The sequence below is a fragment of the Dermacentor andersoni genome, chromosome 4 (assembly GCF_023375885.2).
Source record: "Dermacentor andersoni chromosome 4, qqDerAnde1_hic_scaffold, whole genome shotgun sequence".
NCBI lineage: Eukaryota > Metazoa > Arthropoda > Arachnida > Ixodida > Ixodidae > Dermacentor > Dermacentor andersoni.
This window is the reverse complement of record NC_092817.1, coordinates 15,910,758-15,931,997: the sequence shown is the minus strand read 5'-3', so window position 1 is coordinate 15,931,997 and position 21,240 is coordinate 15,910,758.

Sequence of the window (21,240 nt, the reverse complement as noted above, 5' to 3'; positions counted from 1 at the left end):
CGGCCAGTTACCCTGAACTGTACCGATGGGGCAGAATGCACTAAGCATTTGCTAACCTTTGCAGCATTTTCTAAGCGCATGCAGCCACCCGACATTTAGGAGTTCTGTATGTTTAGGTGGCTCTTCTAACAGTTAACATTAAGGAGTTCTTTTGTTTGTTTGTTGTGGTGTTAAAGGAGTGAACAAGGGGACACTAAAGGAAGATATATAAGCCGAGCTGGATTGAAAGATTATACTTCTGCAATAACTAATTCGTCATTCATAGCGAGAACGGAGCTTTTGTAAGTGAGAAAATGACAATGAAAAATTGTAGTAGCGTCACCTTTTGTGAACAATGATACCGCGCATGTGACGTCAGCACCTGCTGATGCTCAGAGAGCGGCATACAGAAAGGTCACATCGAGATTACTTCAATTCGTCTGTTTTGGCACGGGTGGTCCAAATTGAGGAGCAGTAGTGGGAGCTTGGGCGGCAATTTTCAACGCAACAAAGTGATATACTGGCACACGAAAAAACGTGATAGATTTCTAGAGAAGCAGTCTATCGATCTAGCTTGACGTAATATTTTCCTTTAGCATCAATTTACTGCAAAAAAGTTGCTAGCCAACACTACAAGTTAGTCTACGTTCTTGTCCGTTTTTGTTTTGCGCTTCAAAATGTGACATCGTACCAACTCCCTTATCGGTCAATCTTCCTCCAGTGGAATCGCTGTGAATTGTTCGGGACACTGTCTTGAAAAGACGTAAGAAATGGTTGAGCTCAAAGAGCTGTTAAATTGTTTTGAAATTCGCGAGAGCCGGTGTCGTTGCTTAAGGAGGTTAGAAGGTAACAACTAACGCGGCCCATAAGGTCATAGTTACAAAGAAGAGGAAGGAAAAGTTCGTTGAGAGCAGTCAAGAGGGCAACGCAGAGGACCTTAAAAACAAAATACGCAGTAAGCAACGTGAAAATGAGAAGATGAGGTGGGAGTCGATGACAAAAAGAAAAATAAAGCGCTACAACAAGCAAATATGGGAAGTTGGAAGATCAATAATATCGTAAAAGTAGGTCAGAAGTGTCTTTGAAACGGGGCTAGTAATGATTAAATGCCCTAACCGCAAACATACGTGCACATTACAAACGCTCCAACGAGAGTACTTGAGTGAAATATGCTGGACTTAAAACAAATCATTAAATCGCGGGGATATATATAGCCGACATCTCGAGTTTATAAGGGAGAGTACATAAAAATAATAATAAAGCGAACAGAGAAGGAATTCTATCGTCTACGTTAGTCACAGTAATCAATATGGGTAAAATTGACCTATGTTGAAGTGACGTTTTGTTGCCAAGCACGAGGTTGTGGGTTCAATTCTAGGCCTCATCCATATGGCTGGTGCAACGCAAGAATGCTCCTGAGCCGAGCCATTCGGCGCAAGTTAGAGACACTGAATAAAAGAGGAAAAAAAAACAACTAGAGCGGTGCTAGTGAATCGTCCTGCTACCATGGAGAGCAATGTGCTCGTGCCGTGAGAACGGAGTCTGCAAGGTCATCAATGCGGCGACGCCACCTCGCGTTTTCTGCACCAGCCCACCATGACGTGGTGAATTTCGATGGTGTCAGCGCTGGCGTAGAGAACAGAGACTGGGCTTAGCAAGTTTCAATAACTTTTTACTGAGCCACAACGGCGCATGTACGGGGAAATAATTTGAAATCCGTGACGTCCCACTATCGTACCGACGCTACAAGGTTTCGGGGCTAAATTAAAAAGAAAGACTTTGTCCTGTATTTACTTTCTAATGAATAACTTATTACCGCGAAAAAACGAAAATAAGAATTTTGAAAGCGTGCTTCGACAATATAAACTCATTTAGTGTTCTTATTCCGAGTACTTTAAAGAACATAACAAAGTGGACATAAGTTCGGAACCATCCACTGCAGCATCTCTCAGATAGAGCGAGAGAGTGAGAGAAAGTTGAATTATATGAAGGGCAGAGAGGTTGAGGCCGTACTACGTGTAGTCTTGAACAATTCCCTTCCTTGTGAACGGGACGTTTGCGAAAATCAAGTAAAAGAAGAATTGAATACACGTAATTGTTGATTTTGACTAACTGAAGCTATGTTTAGTGCAGTTACAAAAGTGCGTGATTTGTTTTTGTTGCACATTTAACATGAAGTTTCGGGTTCGATACTAGTTTAAGATATAGTTAAAGCGATATTCGTTACATTAACAAAATCCCCATGGCCTAAATAAAAATTTTGCAACAATCACTCGCCAGTAAGTGGATCTTCTTTCCGAAGCGCTACATATTTGTTTTATTGCTTTCGTAATGACAGCGCCTCAGCGCTTCACATGGTGCACTTGAATAAAACATCGGAATTGCAGAGAGGCTAAACCTCGATCTTGAATCCACACAACCGCTTTTATAGCTGTGCGCTATGGTTGCACTAAAATTAAAATAAAAAATTAAACCTTCCTGAAAAATGCTCGAGTTAGCATTCCTGAAAGATGCTTTCCTCTCCTAAGATGCAAATAGCGTTCCTTCCATTGCGGTGCTTTCATCAGTTAAGTGGTTGTGTAACGCGCTCTAATGTGCCCTCTTCAACGTTTGTATTCGGCAGAATATTGAAGGTTTATGTTGACTTTTGGACCTCTGCAAATTATTTCTTAGTGGCCAAATGAAGAAAAATGAATGAACCACCAGAAGAAGAAAAAAGGCAAATTAAAGAAGTTCCTCTAAATGCAGGAGGACTACTTTCTTCGAGAGAGTGCGTGCAACAGCTTCAGTGACTGAAAGCGAATGTCCACCGTTGTTCAAGGACCTCGTATATTGCAAAAACATTTTTATAACAAAATTTTTCCGTCTCCTTAGTCTTTTCATAAGATTGTGTACGGACGCCCGCAAACACTTATTACTGGACGCGATTACAATACAATGCCGGTAAACGAGACTAATTAGAAGCGCAGTGGGCTTCCGCAGGAATGAATACTTTGTAGTAAACACCGAAATTATGGCCCTAATAGATGACCTCGACATGTAATCGGCTTCATAAATCTGAGTCGTCAATTCAACTCTTTTGTTTGACCTTCAAGAAGATGCATTGTGGCAAGGAATGCCAACGCTATGGTGCTGTGGCGACGCTGGAAGGCCTTAGAAGCACTACACATCTTTGACGCCCTGAATATGACGCCAACCATCGCACCACTCTCACAAGGGCCACGACACTGCTCGCACTGTTGCGAGTCACAATGCCAAGAGGGCATGCTTAAGCACCCAATGATGCACCATTCCGTTCGTCTGTACGAAGGCAGTGCCACACTCGAGTGTAAATTATGAATGAATTACTCTGAAGCAAAGAAAAATCAACAGAAGCGCACAAAGTACGTTTTAAGGCAATACAATATTGTATCCGAGCAAGATACCACTACGCGAGCAGGTTTTGGCTTACGTACGACACACGAATTCGTTCGCACCGTCAAGGGGCGCCCCATGCCCTTCTTGCACCCCTTTCGGAGCCAAATGAAAATTCGTGAAATAACAGCATGCGCGTTTATGTCAATGTGAAGCTCAACCTTCCCATTCCGACCACAATCCAAATACACGATCTGAGTGGCAGACAGTCCCATTAAGGATAAATGGACGCAAAACGAGACAGAAGAAGCGTCGGTTTGGTATCAAGGAAGAATTTCGATCGTGGCTAAGCTACCCTAATTACTTTCTCCGTTATTGTAGCCCACACGTGCGGAAGCGTACAAAGAGAAGCAGCGAAACCATAGGAAAACCAGCTTGCTCTAGCACCGAATACTATTATCCATCTCGCAGTCTAATGACCATTCTTGTCTAGGCACCAAGCCAGTTCCGCGCTAAAAGCTAGTCTTTGAAAATAATCGCCTACGTACACAGTGGTCACTTAACTGTGCCTGTGGTATATAGGTGAATTAGGAAGGGTAGTGCACCTTACCTTGCTCTAGCTTCCTTGTCTTGCTGATAACTGATGATGATGATGATGATGTCCTTGGTGAGATTGGCGCTTACCCACTCGCGGGGATTGGCCAAGAGTCGGGCAGACTTTGCTTATGTTTTCAGAAAATGGGGGTAAGGATCTAAAATTTTGTTACATGAATTTAGGCGAGGGAAAGTCGAAACGGTTCAGTAGATTGTCATGCTACGTAGAGAAAAAAAAATAATTATCTTTAATATATCAATGAGGCAATAGAGGAGGAATGAATAGAATAATACGGTCATCAATGAAATCGGTTTGATTCAATAATAAATTTTTCTAAGGCGAAGCACACATTCCTATGTGAGTGCCCAAGCACAGACGCTCCGAAAGACAGTAGTACCGGAGTGTTCAATGGCAGGCCAAGCTGTCGCACTGTAATTTCTAATGTCACTTTTCTCATGGAGGAGAAACGCCGGCATTCCAGTAGGTAGTGCTCAATCGTCTCTAATGCATTGCAATAATGGCACAATGGGGATATTGCCAGACCAGATCGGTGCATGTAAAAATTTAGAGATGGGACTCGACAACGTAGTCTCGTTAATGTAACTTCAGTTTGTCTTGTTTTGCAAAACTTCCTGCTCCAAGGGAATTGTAAGTGGCGTAGTTCCAAGGATGATTTGAGGTTCGATTGAGATTTTAAAAGGATGTATCTTCTGAACCTGGCGGACGTGATGAAGCCCATCGTTGGAAGAAGGGGAAGCACTGGGCCGCTGATAGAAGCCTTGGCCAAGCTGTCTGCCACCTCATTCATAAATATGCCTTTGTGTCCAGGTACCCATATCAATCGTAAACTTCTCAAATGACTTGGAGCCAGGGAGTACAAAGTTTTTAATATGTGTGTCTCGCCGGAAGCAGTAAGTGAGGTGCACAGCGACAAAGAATCTGTGATTATTACCGCCGTTGACCTGAAAGATTGTAGCTTTCGTAAAGCTAGGACAACAGCTAGGAATTCCGCTAAGTATATTGGAGTGAAGTCGGGAAGCCGAATAGAAAAAGACCAGTCCAATGATGATGAGAAGATTCCAACTCCTGCCTTTTCTTCACTCTGCGAAGCATCCGTTGCTATAATTACGTTAGTTTGGAGTTGATTCAAGTGATCCTGGAGTAAGCCGTTAAGAATACGCGAGGGAAGCTGCTTGGCATTATTTGGGTATAGGTCATCATAAGTAATAACTAGTGAATTTGAGATGCTGTTTTCCGTGATTATATCATTTATATTTACGTCTAACGGATTCAATAACGATTGCGATACAATGACTTGTGGCGTGTGAAACCGTGGCCATCTGACTCCAAAAAATTGGGCTCGTTGTTTGATGAAGATGGACTGGGATCTTCTTAGTGGAGATTCATAGAGCCTTATAAATGTTTGAACGCTAAGTATCTTAAATCTCATTTCAAGGGAAGGCAATCGTGCTTCCTTGTAGAGCACAGCGTTGGCTACAAACTTTGGTAGCCCCAGACATAAGCGAAGCGCTTCCCGTTCCAGCAAAACTAGTGGGCGTAGCTTATAAGCCGCGGCGCCGGAGAATAACACACAACCGAACTCTAGTATAGGTCGAATATACATGCGGTAAATCATTATGAGTGTGTCTCTGCGCATGCCCCATCGATAATTACTTATCCTTCGTAATATCCCCATTGCACGAGAAGCTTTTGAAGTTATATGTTCAATATGCTGACGCCAATCAAGATTACCATCATAAATAATTCCAAGGTACTTGACCTTTTCCACTTGTGGGATAGTGGAGTGCCGGTATGAAAGGGATATAGTAACTGGGTCTTGTAGGGGAAAGACAAGAACGGCACTCTTATTCACATTAAGGGACAAGCGAATATTGTCCAGCCATGCTTCTAGCTCGCATAAGTATTCCTGTAAGCATTCGTACAGTGACTGAATATCACTTGCTGATGCAAAAAACGCTATATCATCAGCGTAAACGTACGTGCTTACATTCTGATGATGAGGAATGGAGCTGAGTAGGATGTTAAACAGCAGCGGGGACAAAACTGCCCCTTGAGGAACCCCGCGTGTTTGTCTGAATTTTCCCGATGAAATTCCGCTTTGTGCACAGTAAAACTCCCTGCCCTGCAAGAACTCTGCAGTCCACGTCACGAAGTAGTCTGGCAATCCAATATCCTGCATCCTCTTTATTAATAAAGGGTATTCCACGCTGTCGTATGCTTTAGAAATGTCTAATGTGACTAGGGCAGCATATTGTTTTTGGTAACGAGCCAACTGAATTCGGCTTTCTAGGTCGATATGTGCGCACCAAATGGACATCCCTGGTCTAAAGCCAATTTGGCAGGGGCTCAATAATTCTCTTGTGGTCACAAACTGAACCATACGTGCGTTTAATAATCTTTCTATTAATTTTACGAAATTTGATGTTAGAGAAATAGGCCGAATATTGTCTAGGACATACCCTTTGGTTTGGTCTTTCAGCAGAGGAAGCACCTTCGCAATTCTCCACATAGGAGAGAACCATGCATATTGTACCGAGTAATTTATGGTATCTAACAAGCCGTTAGGAGCGACTTCAAAGAGAAGTTTAATCATCTTGGTAGTGACCCCATCGGGACCTGGGGCTGCTGCTGGTAAAGAGGAAACGGCTTGGGACAATTCTGCCATGGAAAACTCTTCGAAATTTTCTGAAGTGCCCTGCGCGTAAGGAGAGAAGGGAAGAGAGGTTCTCACCTGTCTGGTTCTCACCTGTCTACAGTTTTCCTTTCTTCTTCCTCTTCTTTTTTAAGGAGCGTGCCACTTGTGCAGAGCAAACTCAACAGCAAGGATTTTAGGCTAATGATCATTATGAAGAAGATTATAAGCGTGACCTCATGAACTGTTCGGTTGATTATTTTAGTTCATTTAATATGGGTACCAAGCCATCGAGATATTTATCTAAATTAAGCAGCTGATCCTCTAGAGCGAGCTTCTTTAGATGGTGCGGTGATATCAGTGCTGCCGGCAACTGTGCAAATCACTGCGGCTCATTAGAAAAATCTCTCGACGTTATGCATTGAAATTATCATTGGAGCTGAAAATGGTGTAGTAAAGTTTTGTTCGGTTTCTTGTCCTCGCTTCACCGTTGGAACTTGAAGCTTCTCGGACGATGATCGGCAGTTGTTGATCAAACCCAGACAGGAAGCGATGGAGATCAGATGTACAAGAAATATTTATAGGTAAACTTTTCTATATACATGGCAGGTAAAACAAATACATTACAAACTTGAACAATTGAGAAACAAAGTCTCACTCTTCGACTGTCTCAATGACCGTTAGAGCCCAGACTCGTTTTAACGTACATAGTATGGACGCTCACTGATCTATCAGCAATCCTGATTTCAGCCAAGTCTAACGTATACATTGTACGGAGCCTCACTGATCTATCAGCAATCCTGATTTCAGCCGAGTCAGAGGGACAGCATGTCGTCCCGAATTTTTATAGCCCAAATATATAAAGCAAAAAAGGCGGTAGGGCCATTGGCCCGTCCCACAAGTTCAGTTGCCAATCAGAGTCAACCGCTTGTTAAAGGGACCCTGAAACGATTTTGACAATTTTCTACAAACGTACTGAGCCGTTAGAGTAGGTCCTTCTGATCATTAATTGACACATCTAAGTGCTCCGCGTAAAGCGTGTAATTTATTATAAGGCTTTAAAAATGCACATCGCTGTCGATCGCAGCACATTGCTCGGCGGAATTTTAAGCCACCCCTACCCATATGACCGAAATCACCCATATGACGTCAGTGGGGCGAGCTATCCGATTGGCGGACCAGGACGCGTGATCGACAAGTTTTCCATCTTTATGGTAAACAAATGATGTTTGTAATAGTTGGAATGTTAATTTGTTTTTATAAAAAGAAAGTAACATAAAGAGAATGCACAAAAACGATTTTTCAGTACACTTAAGCACTTCCGGCACACAGCAAGTGTCGTCTGCTTGTGTTACAACGTGCTCCGTCTTTGACGAGAGCTCCGCCGGCAGTGTCGGTTTGTCTTTTCGCGAGCGCTATGATTCGACTTTGTTGCGTTGTGGACTGCGAACGTAGCGACTGGCAATATGTCAAGCTGCGACATTGTGTCCCTCTGCAAGCCAGTAGACGAGCAGACTGGCTGCAGCGCATCGGGCTGCCGCTATCCGATCGGCGCCAGGATTTGTGCGATTGCGGCCGTCGCTTTACACCGGAAGATTACTAACGCAATAGTAGAGACCTTTAGCTTGTACGCTATTCCGGTAAACGGGAGCGGTTTGGGCGCATTACCGGATGGTCGGGGCGTAAACGTGAGCGGTGAAGCCGCCTGGTGTTGTAGAGCTCAACCAGACAAACGCATAGCTAAAACTGCAGTAACTCACCATATCCTGCTTCGCCACTCGTGCAAATTTTTGGCAGCAGCGTAATTGTGAACGCGATTACGCCACTGTCGAAAATTTACGCCAGCAGCTAAGCAGAATATAGTAATTAGCTCTGTGTTTGTGTGGTTGAGCTTTGCGCCACCAGCTGGCGCCACCAATCTGGCCGCTCACGTTTACGCTCCCGCTAAACCGGAAAACAGCCCGCGCTTGCCCGAATACCGGACACGCTAAAAGTCTCTAGTGTTTCGCGAGCCCGGTGTTAGGGTAAACGCAAGTACAAGGGGACATGGCCTGGCCGTGTCCCCTTGCGTGTGGTTTCAGGAGATGAACAGAAGCGCAAATGTAAATGGTCTGCATGGTGCAGCTACCTGGTGGCATAGAGCTCAACCAGACACAGTAGCAGTAACAAAATGTAATCTTCTTTGCTGCTGGTGTAAATTTTTCGCAAGAGTGTAATCGTTAACACGTTGTTTTTGCAAATGTTTAGAATGTTTTACACTTGGTTAGAGCAATATTAGCTCTTTCTTTGGCTGGTTAAGCTCTGCGCCTACAGGTGGCTGGACCGTGGAGACCGATCAGGCAGCTCACGTACGTCTACGCTAATGTTCCTTCATCAACTTGAGTTTATGCCTCCATCGTTCCGTCGAAATATTCAGATAGTGTGTGATTACCGGAATACCAAACACGTTCGGCGCTACGACAGAATGCTCGCAACGCACGCTGCTTCGATAGCTCTCGCTTGGGGTCGACGGCCAAGCGGCTAGCGGAGAGGTTTCTCGCGGGCGGGGGCGGGCTCCAAAATAACCGGAAATGGACGATGTGACGTCGCATCGTGACGCAGAACCAGTGAAGGCGGAGCTTAGCCCCTATCGCTCGGTGAACGAGTTGAGGAGGAAACGCATGGCTAGGGAGGAGGGTAACTTGTAATCGCTTGTAGCTCCATTAATACGTAACGCTTCACTTAAATTGTGGTGCGAATGTTCTACTTAAGCTGTAGCCTACGCGTTTACAAAATTTGTCCGAACCATTTCAGGGGCCCTTTAAGCCACAACCCAAGGGCTTACTCTCAAAAATAAACATATTGGAAAACAAAGCTCTTTTCCTTATTCCCTAAAACTGCGTTGCCATCTCATTTCTACGTAGTCAGTGACGGCCTCAGAAAAACATGCCAGGTTCGTACAAGTTATTGCTAGGCCGCCTCAAAGCCCGATGGCGTCTCTAGGCCGCAAACGTCTCGGAAGTAGGGGCATCGACACGTCGTACTGCAGCTGCACTCAAGGTTTGTCCGCGTGGGAGACTGGTGAGCTGGCCTTCGACACCACACAGGCAATCGCACCCAACATCCAAGGCTGCCGATTGCCTTCCGGACGCGTAGAAGAATAGATCCCCGCTCCGTATATGCGGCACGTGGTCAAGGTTGCTAAGCCCTTCTTAACCTCGGCGGCGCCTCCAATTAGTCAGGTATTCGGGAGCCAGAACCACAATACCGCGTACAGCGGTCCCCTTCAAGGCTGGTCTGTGTGGACTCGTGTGACCGTCGGCGGACTGCCAACACCGTGCGCACAATACTGACTTCCCGGAATCGGCACTCGCCCTCCTGGCGCCTGCCGCGACGCGTCACTCAACACCGCGCGGTCCCTGTGACTCCGCATAACACAGAAACGGTTGCCCCGATGACATGGGGGAGGGGGGGAAGTGAACCCCCTCTCTATACACAAAGCACGTGGCCGATTCGCGACACTTAAGAACACGAACAATCAGAGCGACCTTACAGGTGTCCTAACCGACAATTCGAAGTATCATTTACAACGCTGCCCCCTCCCCCCCCCCCGCCCCCGTTGCTGTATCTCAGCACTTATTTACTTGCACAGATGTGGTCTGGCGGTATCCCCTTTATGCAACATTTGCAGTTAGCCGGAAACCGTCAATCACTTTTTATGATCATGCCGGCAGTTTTCTACTCAACGAAAGCGATGTTTCGAAATTGCGCTTCGTAATCTAGGGCTGCTTTAATGCAGTACTGTTCTGCTCTCACTTGGCGAACCAGCATTAGGATACAGCTACAGAAAAGCTTGCCGAGCCATTTATAATTACCTCTGCGACACAGAAATACTACCTGATTAATATTTTCTATTTTCCATGATTGATTTTTTTCTCCTTCCATAAATTATCAAATGAGAAAGTTTAGATAGCAAGAAGACAAATTCACAGTAGTAATATAAATATTATTATTAGTAAATGATATTATAATTCAAGATTTAACTCGTTCATTACGTCGACCACTTACGTTATGTATTTTTAATATGAAGTTCATGTTGCTCTATCTGTTTATGCAAGGCTGACTACCTTATTAGTTATTACACACTACTTTGTTTCATTTATGATCGGGTTTTCTCATATCTCCGCTTATTTATTTATTTTACCATTATACTTTTTATCGCAGTATCACCCGGTTCGTGGCCTATCCCCCCCCCCCCCCCCCCTATTATTTCTGCCAGTAAATAAGACATCGTCGACGCCGTCATCATCTGTGGCACATAGCCACTGTGGAGTATCCGCAAAGAACTGGGTGCGTGAGGCAAGTAAAGTTAAAGCGCATTTAAAAAAAAAGAAACTGCGACATCTCCGCAGAGATAGAGAGCGAGAGAGGCACAAACAGTGAGAGCAGTCAGACTGACTTCATCTAAGGAACAGTTGTTGATTTCAACTCTTGCATATTGTGACTGCGTGTTATAAGGTGTTGGATGATGCCGCCGAACGTATTCGGAACTTGAATTAAAATTCTCGTCGTCCAGTGCAATGATGGTTCCTATTGATCTGGAAAGACCGAAAATATAACCTAGATCGAGTGCCCGCATAAATCATCAAAGATGATATCAATTACAACAAAACGTCAAGGTCGAGAACACACAGCGAAACCTTTGCTCGATTTCAACGTTGAATGGTCACTCTAGCGCAGATATTTAAGAACCCTTCAATGACATCTCCCTGGCCGCTTCTTCTTTCCCACTGTACTGTTTGATCACACAGGTTTTAATGAGAGTAAAAAGTGAAGCCCCTGGCAACGATCTCCGACGTCCCCTTCTGACTGCGCTTAACACTTGAGATCGTTTTGAGAGACAGTCTCCGAATGTGGCCTCATGCGATCGCTAACGCATTTATTACACAACACTATATCATGGGAAGAAAAACAACACCTCAGCTGTGGAAAAACAAAGAACGAATGAGGAAGAAAAGGACGTAACCCTGGCACAGTGACCAGAGTGGGTTGCACCATTTCACTAAGGAATAAGAATGGTTTCAAGAGCGCCGTTTTAGTGCACGATGTTTGACACGATATAAAAGAAAGGATAAAGAAACCCTATAGAGCCCATTTCCAGAGTTATGCAAGCCTATCATTGTTCCTGCTTTGCACTTTGGTCTAAAGTGCTCAGAGTTCTTTCTTTTTATTGGTTTGTGACTTCGAAGAAGTGCACTCATCACGATCAAAACGCATTTCTCTAAATATTATACGATGAAACGATTTTTCGACGGCGATTTAGAACTTCAATATTTCAAATTATATATAGCCTAATAATTTTAGTTACAGTATGTAATTGTAATTTCCAACGTGGGCAGGTTAGAGGCACTTTAAACGACCTCAATTGCTTCGCACTCAGTTGTGGTAGAAAGCTCGAGTCATCAATTCAGTTCTGGTACGGTACAAACACACCAATTTATTCTAGTTTTACTTTCTCCGGCTCTTTCCCCCGTTTTCTTGGTCGGAGTATCTGGCCCCTTTGAATTTTCCCTTCACCGAGCGTCCCGTGAAGGCGGCTGTCGTCATGCCGTCTTCATCATGGCACCGTCAGTCAGTCGTCGCCACGCGGTCACATCGTCTACTTCGTCGTCATACTATGGTCGTCGCACGGCTGTCGTCGTCACGCTGTGGTCACTGCATTGTCGCCATGTCATGTTCGTTAAACCATTGTCGCGAGGCCGCCGTCCTAGCGCCACGATCATCTACTCCGTCGGCATCCCATGGTCGTCAGACCGAAGCCGTCGTCACGCTGTTGCCGTCATGCGAATGTCGTCATTTTATCGTCACCGCCATCGCGTTGTTTCAGTTTACACATGCCTGTGTGTAACACACTATATCATTTTTTTTTCAGCGTGAATAAGCTAAGACTTGAAAAATCATCCCCCACTGTTTTCTGCCGAAAATTAAGTCTACGCTATCCTATTTTGCTTTAAACGACATCATCTCACCACTGCATGGAAGACAAGCGGCGCCAGTTTCAGGGGGTTGAAATAAGTGATTTCCAGTAGGTCTAAGCAGACAGCATTTGATGAAAAGGTTATAAAGACAACTTTGAACGCTAGAGTGTTAGTGCACAAACGACAGAAACTCACAAACGTGAGCCGGTCGATACGAGCTGAGCAGTAACCTTTTTTGGGGGATGCACGCGACAAAGCAAAAATGCTCATTGAAGACAACCTCAATTCCGTCCTAATTAAGGGAAGCTCAGTGCATGGAGTGAGCTGCACCTGTGCGATCGATTTCGGCGTCGAAACTGGCGACAGTGCTCATTCTGCGCCAAGAAGAGTCCGTGACACCGGGAGACTCGTCTGTATGATTGTGATAAGGCTTACGATTGGACTCAGCCAGCTCGTTACATTAGCCGGTCTGACGCCACGCGAACACGACGCGATCGATGAGCGAAAGACAGCAAAACCAAAATGTAAATGATGAATGTCGATGAAACGTCGGCATATTGTAATAATATGAAACCGGAAGAGTGCCTCCTGCAAGTGAAGTCCCTCGTAACACGCGCACACGCACGCACACACGCACAGGAATTGGGCTGGCGTAGACGAGCATGTGTGTTGGCAGCTCCACATATACGCGGGAATAGCCAGAACGCCGCTTTAAGAGAAAATACGTATATAAACTGCAGTTCTGGCATATTGCCAATTCAAGGAGAAAATGAAGTCGGAGAGACACTAGAGGAAAAGAAAATCACCAACCCTTCCCATACCGGAAAAAGGGGGTAAGCGAAGCTTGCCCTGCGTGCACCTGGCCTTCGTCACGGTTATGTAACCCACAGATAATAGTGCCGGATTGCTTCGGCCTCCCTGGGCTCCCTGCCTGGGCTCGGCCGGTTCTAGTGGCAGGATCGGTGCACCGATGGCGAGCCCTTTCACGGGTGAGTTCTCGCCGCCGCTTGTCAAATGCTGCCCGTTCCTCGGGGGAACGCACAACCCGCGGCTGCCCCATCCGCTTTCCGAGACTGCACTGCACGGAAATAAAACCGGCGCACCCTTTCCTGCCCTTTCCCTCCCCGGCAGAAGCGAAACGGCTCTGGTTGGTTGCACTCGTGGCGTGAGCACGCGAATATGCAGCCTGAATCCTTGCTGACTCACGCTCCGGTGCCGGCACAGCTGTCATATCACCAAACCGCCCTTTCCACCAGCTGCTCTGCTGTGGGAGCAACTGGCTTTTTTTTTTTTTGCGTGACCACGACAACGCCACTTGTGAACCGATACAAGCTTCGCTTGAAAAAGGAAGTGGGATTGTATTAGTAAATTATCCTTCTACAATACTAGAAAAGTCACTGTTATCGGGAGCCTAATAAAAAATCAGACATAAAAAAAAAAAAACAATAACGGTGGCGATGCCACCTTAAGGTTCGCGCTCCAGTGCAGCGTGACGTCATACATTGTGATGGCGTCTGCTCAGGCCTAGTTAACGTTTTACCAGTAAAAATGTATATGAAGAATTCGAAGATCGGACTTAGCAAGTTCTGATGAGTACAGCGGCTCGAATAAGAGGAAGTAATCTGAAATCCGTGACATCACGTTTATGTACCGGCGGTGGGTTTCCGGTGGGAAATTCTAGTGCATATCTGGCAGTCATTTTCGCTACCTGCACATTATATATATATATATATATATATATATATAATGTGGGCAAATATCTATTTTTTATAATTGGAGTTCAGCTAATGTGGTTGCGAATGAGCGGATGTATGGGCTTCTACTTCAGGCGTAAATCTTTTGCCTTCATTCCCAGTTAGCAGAGAGCGCATGGTCTCACTTTTATTAGTAAATTGTTCCTATGCGGCGCGACTCGCATGCCAAGCATCTCAAAGCGCTATAGTCTATCGTACTATGCCTGCTTCTGGGACGGCATTCGTTATAGAGGAGCTTCTCGAACGACTCGAGCCGCTGTCGAGTTCTGTCTTTCTAGAAGGAGCTGCTCAAGTGCGTAGCGCTCTTGCCACTTCGAACACGTTCCTGAGCGGCTGCTTGCTAGATGGCTGCGTGTGTAAGACCTGAATTTTAGTTGTTGGTAGCTTTTAAGGAGGGTGTGTGTCTAGCGTGCCTTTTCTGGTAATAGTGTCATTTATTTAAATAGCACTCACACTCGGTTTGCGGCAATGTTTGCATGCAATTAAGTAAAACAAAGTAAGAAAAAAAAAGATTAGTTCAATGGTGTAATGGGCAGAGCATCGGGCTGCTGCCTGGGTAACCGGGTGCGAAGCCCGCCATCGGACACAATAACTTTTTTCTCCAGAATCTTCATTCGGCAAGATAGACAACGACAACGATGACATGCCAAAGCCCAGAGAGCAGGAAAAAAAACGCTTCGCTTTATAATAGTTGATAAGAGTGGAGGGAGGGTAGTCAATCTAACCGTAGGCACAATATATTTTCCGTTCATATGAATACAGCAGAGCTGCTTTCCGCATACAGCGCCGTATGCGGAAAGCAGCTCTGCTGTAATCTTTTCTGTTTCCCAGGGGTTCTTTTTTCCCAGCTAGGGCACAAGCCCAACGCGGCTAAACATTAGCACTGTAACGAGAACCGGCCCACTCAGAATAGGATGTACGACACGTCATCCTGAATACGACGGTGTAAGGTGCCTGGGGCAGGGAATTCGAACCTTCAGTTGCTTTCCCTTCAACATTTTAGCAAGCACTACAGCTTCAGAAACTTGGTGCACAAACTCGGAGGTTAGCAAAGAAGCTTGAGAAGAAGCCAAAGATCGCGCAAGGAGCGGTGGAACGAGAAAAGATAGGGCTAACCTTAATAGATAGTAAGAGAGCGGTGTTGATTTAAAAACAAAAGGGATAGTCGATATTCTCATTGCAATTAAGAGAAGGAAAGCGACTTGAGAAGATCATGTAATGCTTATAAGGCTGATATCCGATGGTGTATTAGAATTACAGAGTTGGTGGGAAGTTACAGAGTACCAAGGGAAAGAAAAAGCAGTCAAATACAGTAGAGAACTAGGTGGTGTGTTAAAATTAGGTAATTTGCAAGCAACAGATTTGATCAGGTGGCGCAGGACAGGGGTAATTGGAGTTCTATGAAAGAGACCTTGTAGTGGACATAACTTAGGATGATGATGATGATGATGATGATGATGATGATGATGATGATGATGAAAGCTGCACTACACACTTCAGTAACCACTTTCTTGTTGCTTAGAACAGATGAATGATGGACTTATTCCAGTGAGGGTGCCTGCAGGGTACCTTGTTGTAGCATGCCGCAGTGGCGCACACAATAGCAATGCCCAATTATTACAGCCCGTGAGTTGCCTCGATGCTTGCAGGGGAAGACGTCTCCATCCATCGTTTCACCGAGCGAGGTCACCAGGCTCCGTCTTACCAATCACTGGTCGATTTCCATTCCACAGTGGCCTAAGGGCGTACGACAATTTATGGTTCGGGATCAAGTCGAAGTAGCATATGTGGAAGTCTAGTAATAATGGGATGTAACTATATTTTCCTTTCTTTTTATTGATTGGGCAGACGTTACATAAAAAAAAAGATCGTTTGCATTAGAGACATGCAGATACATACCTAAAAGGAGGAAAACTTAGAAATGAAAAGAACGATTGAAATGACGCGAATACTGATATTGCGTTTTAGTTCTTTGCACTTGTCTCCGCAATGAGCAGATTCTTGATCAGTTTTGGTTCTTTCACTGAAAGCCCTTTATCCGTCGCATTAGAGGATAATTAAATTAGTGGCCGTGTTATCGCCTTCGATTCTCGAAGTTTCTAGTGTGTAGACGTGAGCAACAAGATGTGATGGTTCCATGCAATTGCCTGTTCTGTTTTAGAAAACAAAAGAAGCTCACAGTGCAAAAATAAGTTCTTGTGAGATAATTTAATTCTGTATGAACTAAATGAAACGCCCTCAAATAGCTTACGCAAATTCAGTGGCACTGTTGCTGTTACTGAGATTGAATGAATTTATTCGGAAAAGGGAGCAACGAAAGTCGCTGGTAGAGGAAGAGGGGGACACGGATGAGAGGTAGGTACTCACTAAATCACGCGCGAAAGGGAGCTAGCTACGCCGAAATAGGCTAATGTAAGTAGTTGATCGGGGTTTTCCAGAATACCCTTTTGTAAAGCTTCAATATGACGATGTAGAAAATGTTGTCGCGTCTATAAGGATTGGAAGTGAGGCAGTAGCAATATACATCTCGTTTTACACTGCTACTAGGAAATCTGGTAACTGTTTGCTTGGTTCGACTAAGTGGTTGTCAAGCAGCTTGTGATTGTTCTGCCACATTAAAGAAATGTTTACACATGCGCATAGCAGTAAATTGGCAAGGAAAATCTGTGCATTGGTGCTTCGCACAACATCCCTGGTGTTTCAGCTAGTCAAGTTAAGACGAGGTGCTGCATCAGCCAGCGGGCGAGCGAAGCAACTTTATCAGGAATGCCTGCAGAACGATTAGCCTTCCCTTGTAAGGGAGGCGTCACCGTGACGCGGCCAAGCAAAATAAGTATGCCCGTCACCTTTGCCATTGAGGTGCGATTAAGTCCTACGCTAGCAAATTTTCAACTTCTGTCAGTGCTTGAACACCTGCGAAGCTGTGATATAGTTTTCAGGGGACAGAAGCTAAGAGAGAACTGAATTTCTCGCAGCTATAGGCTTGCGTCCTGGGACGGCTTGCACGAACATTTAATAACGAAAATAATAACGAATTAAATAACGCGTTCCTAAATGTCCCATAGTCAACGCCTAGTCCGCACAAGAACGCGCTCTTAAATTCGTTATTATTTTCGTTATTAAATGTTCGTGCAAGCCGTCCCAGGACGCAAGCCTATAGCTGCGAGATAGCCACACACACACGCAAACACACACACACACACGCGCGCACACACGCGCGCACACACGCGCACACACGCGCGCGCACACGCGCACACACATGCGCACACACGCGCACGCACACACACGCACAAACACACACACACCTTCTGGTGGGCGCAGGCTGGAGTGCACTCCTCCATTTTCAGCATGCGGGCCACCACAAAAGTAAGTTTTATTTTTCTCACTCCTGTCTCTTCCGAGCTGCTGTTGGACGCAGTGCAATAATCTAGTCTCATCCAGGTGACGGTGAAAGTGCCACGGTAGCCGTTCGCACTATGGCCGCTGCATGGCCATGACTTCCGTGGGGGCGCTAATGGACGCCAGCTCGAACTACGTGCTGGGCGCGTTCGCTATGGCTGACCAGCTGTGCAGGCAGGAGTAAATTTATTCCCCACTCCCCATCTTCACCACCTTATGCAAAAGGTAGAGTGAGGCGTCGAGCCATTTAGGCTGCGGGAATGTCGCGCGCGTTAAGAATCCAGGGTGTGTTCACCACACGCTATACTCGCGGCCGCACTCGAAGGCCTCACTGTTTCTCAGACGAAGTTGAACCTTGTGTCCACAAAGCGTCCTAAGTGCATTTAGGAGACTCCCGCAGCAACCCTTAGGGACTTCCAGCTCTCAGGCTCCGGAAAGAACGACACCACAGATGCGACGAAAAAAGAGAGAGAGTGTCTTTGCCGAGTTCTGAATAGGTAAACATGACGATACTCAGAAATAAGCTGAATTCACAAAGTTTCTGTTGCTTAAGTGCTTTCTAGATTTGGCTGGCCACCTTCTCTAATAATATCTCCAGCATCTGGAATGTTTGGAATATGTTATTACCAACAATTATATCGTAAGAGCTTTCTCATTGTAACTGGGGCCCTTCACGGGCAGGGCACTGTTACGAGCTTTCGTGCCGGTGAGGGGGACTTTAACCCTGAAACCGTCTGGTTCACAGCTGATGGTGAGAAGCTTCCACGTATGAACTGGGTCCTCTGGGCTTTATAGATGTTGTTGCCGCACATTTCACTTGCTGATTCGACTCAGGGGTCACTAGCCCCCCTATTCTCAAATGATTCTCGACTCGAAGCTCCTCTTCGACTACATGATGATGACGATGGTGATTTATTGGCATACCCTTTGAAATGGTGTGGTGAGAAATAGTTACCTAGCCTGCTCGATTTAATCAAATATACTCTAAACATTTTTTTTTAATTCTAGCATTTTTGTATACATCTCCACGACCTTTTTTATGGCGAAGCTGTATAGCTCTACCTCGCAATATGTCTGTCGTGTCCGTAGGCGAAAAATCGGGAGGCGTTCGCCACCTGCGCCGCTGGCTTCCTTGCAGCACCAGCAGACGGCGCTCGCTGCTGCGCATCCTCGGCAGCGCCGGTCGTGCGGGGGACAGAAACAAACAACAACCAGAAAGTTCGCCTTCGCGCACAGTATTCGCCGCAAGCGTTTCCCGGTAAAGATTACGGTTGCATAAGCTGTAGTCACTGTGAAGCGGCAAAGGTAGCATACGAAGCAGGGAGTGACGTAACTACACTTTCGTGTGTAAAAGAACAACCCGCCTAGCAATTGATTTGTATTGTGGTAGTGCTATGGGAAGATCGCGTATAACAAGTACTCCTGAACAGCAGCGTGCATACGAGGCGCGGCGAAAGTGTGGCTAAGTGCAGCTAAGTGGATTTCTCTTCGCTCTGGTCCACTCTTTGTAGGTGTACGAATTAGCGGCGCAAGCCAAGTCGCAGGCTATTAAAACGCCTCAAGCTAATAATTAGGTGAAGTGCATGTGAATATTGCCGTGTGAATAATTTCAAGCTACGTCTTAATGGGTAATCGTTCAAGCTGCCGTTTAGAGTTCACAGCTTCGCTGTCCAAGCACTTTCACAGCGTGGATTAGACTATTTCTTTTTCTTTTTTCAAGACTTCTGTATCTGCATTGTATTGCTGCGTATGCTTGTAACGGATCCGGTCGTGTCGATTTCTTCCCTGCTTATTTCCCCACCAATACTATAAACTTCTCTTGCTTATCTCGACTGCTGACCGGTTGATTCCGTGTACTTTAAATCGAAGCACTTCTGGAAGGTGTTCGTTACCTCCTGGTCCCACGGCGTGGATCCCTTTGCATTCCATTAGGATGTGCTGAATGGTCTCGGGATTTTTGCTGCAGCATACACATGCCTCATCTTGTTGCGAATGTTTTCCCCGGTATGTTTTTGTCCTTACGCAACCAGCTGGAGCCTCAAATAGCAAGGCACTTCCCTTCGTGTTGTCGTGGAGATTCTTCCTTCTAATTTCTTTCTTCCCCCTGGTGGTGGTAACAACTTTATTTCGTCAACAGCAAAGATTTGGTTAACTTTAGTGGGCTTCCAGGGTGCGTGAGGTGGCCGTCCGATCAGTTCCTCTAGCGCCACCTGTTATCTTGTAAATCTCCATGACTTGTGGTTGTCTACTTACGCTCTCAGTTACACTGTGCTTGGTTGCCAACTCTCTTGGCTTATTCCTCCATTCTGTGTCCACGCTTTTCAGGTACAGGTACTTGTGCACTTTAGTCGCCCATTTATTTTGATTCATGTTCCTTAGTATTTCTCCGGAACTAATTTTGATCTGTGTATCTCTGACTTCAAAAGAGGTCCAACCCATGTCAGCTTGCTCTGCCTCATTTGCGGTTTTACTGTGGGCTCCCAAAGCCAACCGGCCTGCCGATCTTTGGTAAACTTCGAACCCCGACAAGATATCCGATTTGAAGCGGTTGTTAGCGTTGGCACCATTATTGATTTCCAAATTTCACTCACCACCTCATAGTTATTGTGGCCACAAAGTGCTCTGTTTCCTTATTGTGGCATCCCGCTTCGCCTTTATTTTCAGATTATCTTGGTGGGTGCTTAAGCCTCTCCTTCGTTTATGTATACGCCGAGGTATTTATTTGCTTGACGATGGGTATGATTTGCTCTTGAATTAACATCACGTAATTACTCGCCTCTTCATTAAAGATCATAATTCCCAATTTCTGTGTGCTCAACTTAAGGCCTAGATTGGTCACTGCGTTGCCACAGACATTCGCAAGCGCCTGTGAATATCTTGCATTGTCCTCTAGTAGCACTATGTCGTATGCATACATCAATCGAGGACCTTCTGTTGCACCATTTGACAATTACTCATGTAGGATCAATCAATCTCTAGTTCACTGTTGTCCTGTCATCTTTTTATGCCCTTAACTGAAAGCGTGAACAAGAATGGAGACAGAGGAAACCCTTACCTCAGCCCGTCGTGGACATCCACCACTCCATTGCATTTCCGGCCTTCCCATACAATTTATACTCGGTTGTTCATACATATCTCTCACAGCAGCTACACGAAATCGTCACCTATGCGTTCGTACTTATAATATCCGATAACAATTCCGTCTCTACCCTTTCTTAGGCTCTTTTAATGTCTAGAAATGCTATTCATAAAGGTCTATCCTCAGCTACTGAAATCCCTGTGCACGTAGTTAGTACAAACATATCATCCTTGAAGCGTCTGCCAGGTCTGAACGCATCATGTAGTTCCGGCAGTACATCGTTTTTTTTTTTCTCCAGCTTCGACAGTTCTGATTTAATGGCTTGAATTGCCATTCTGCATATACTGGCCCTGTACGAGCTCGTCTGATCCTTATCACCTTTGCCGTTGTAGATGAGGTTTATCTTGCTTTCACCCCATCCAACCGGAATTTCATTCGCTTTAATTACATGCTCTATGGCATTAGTCAGC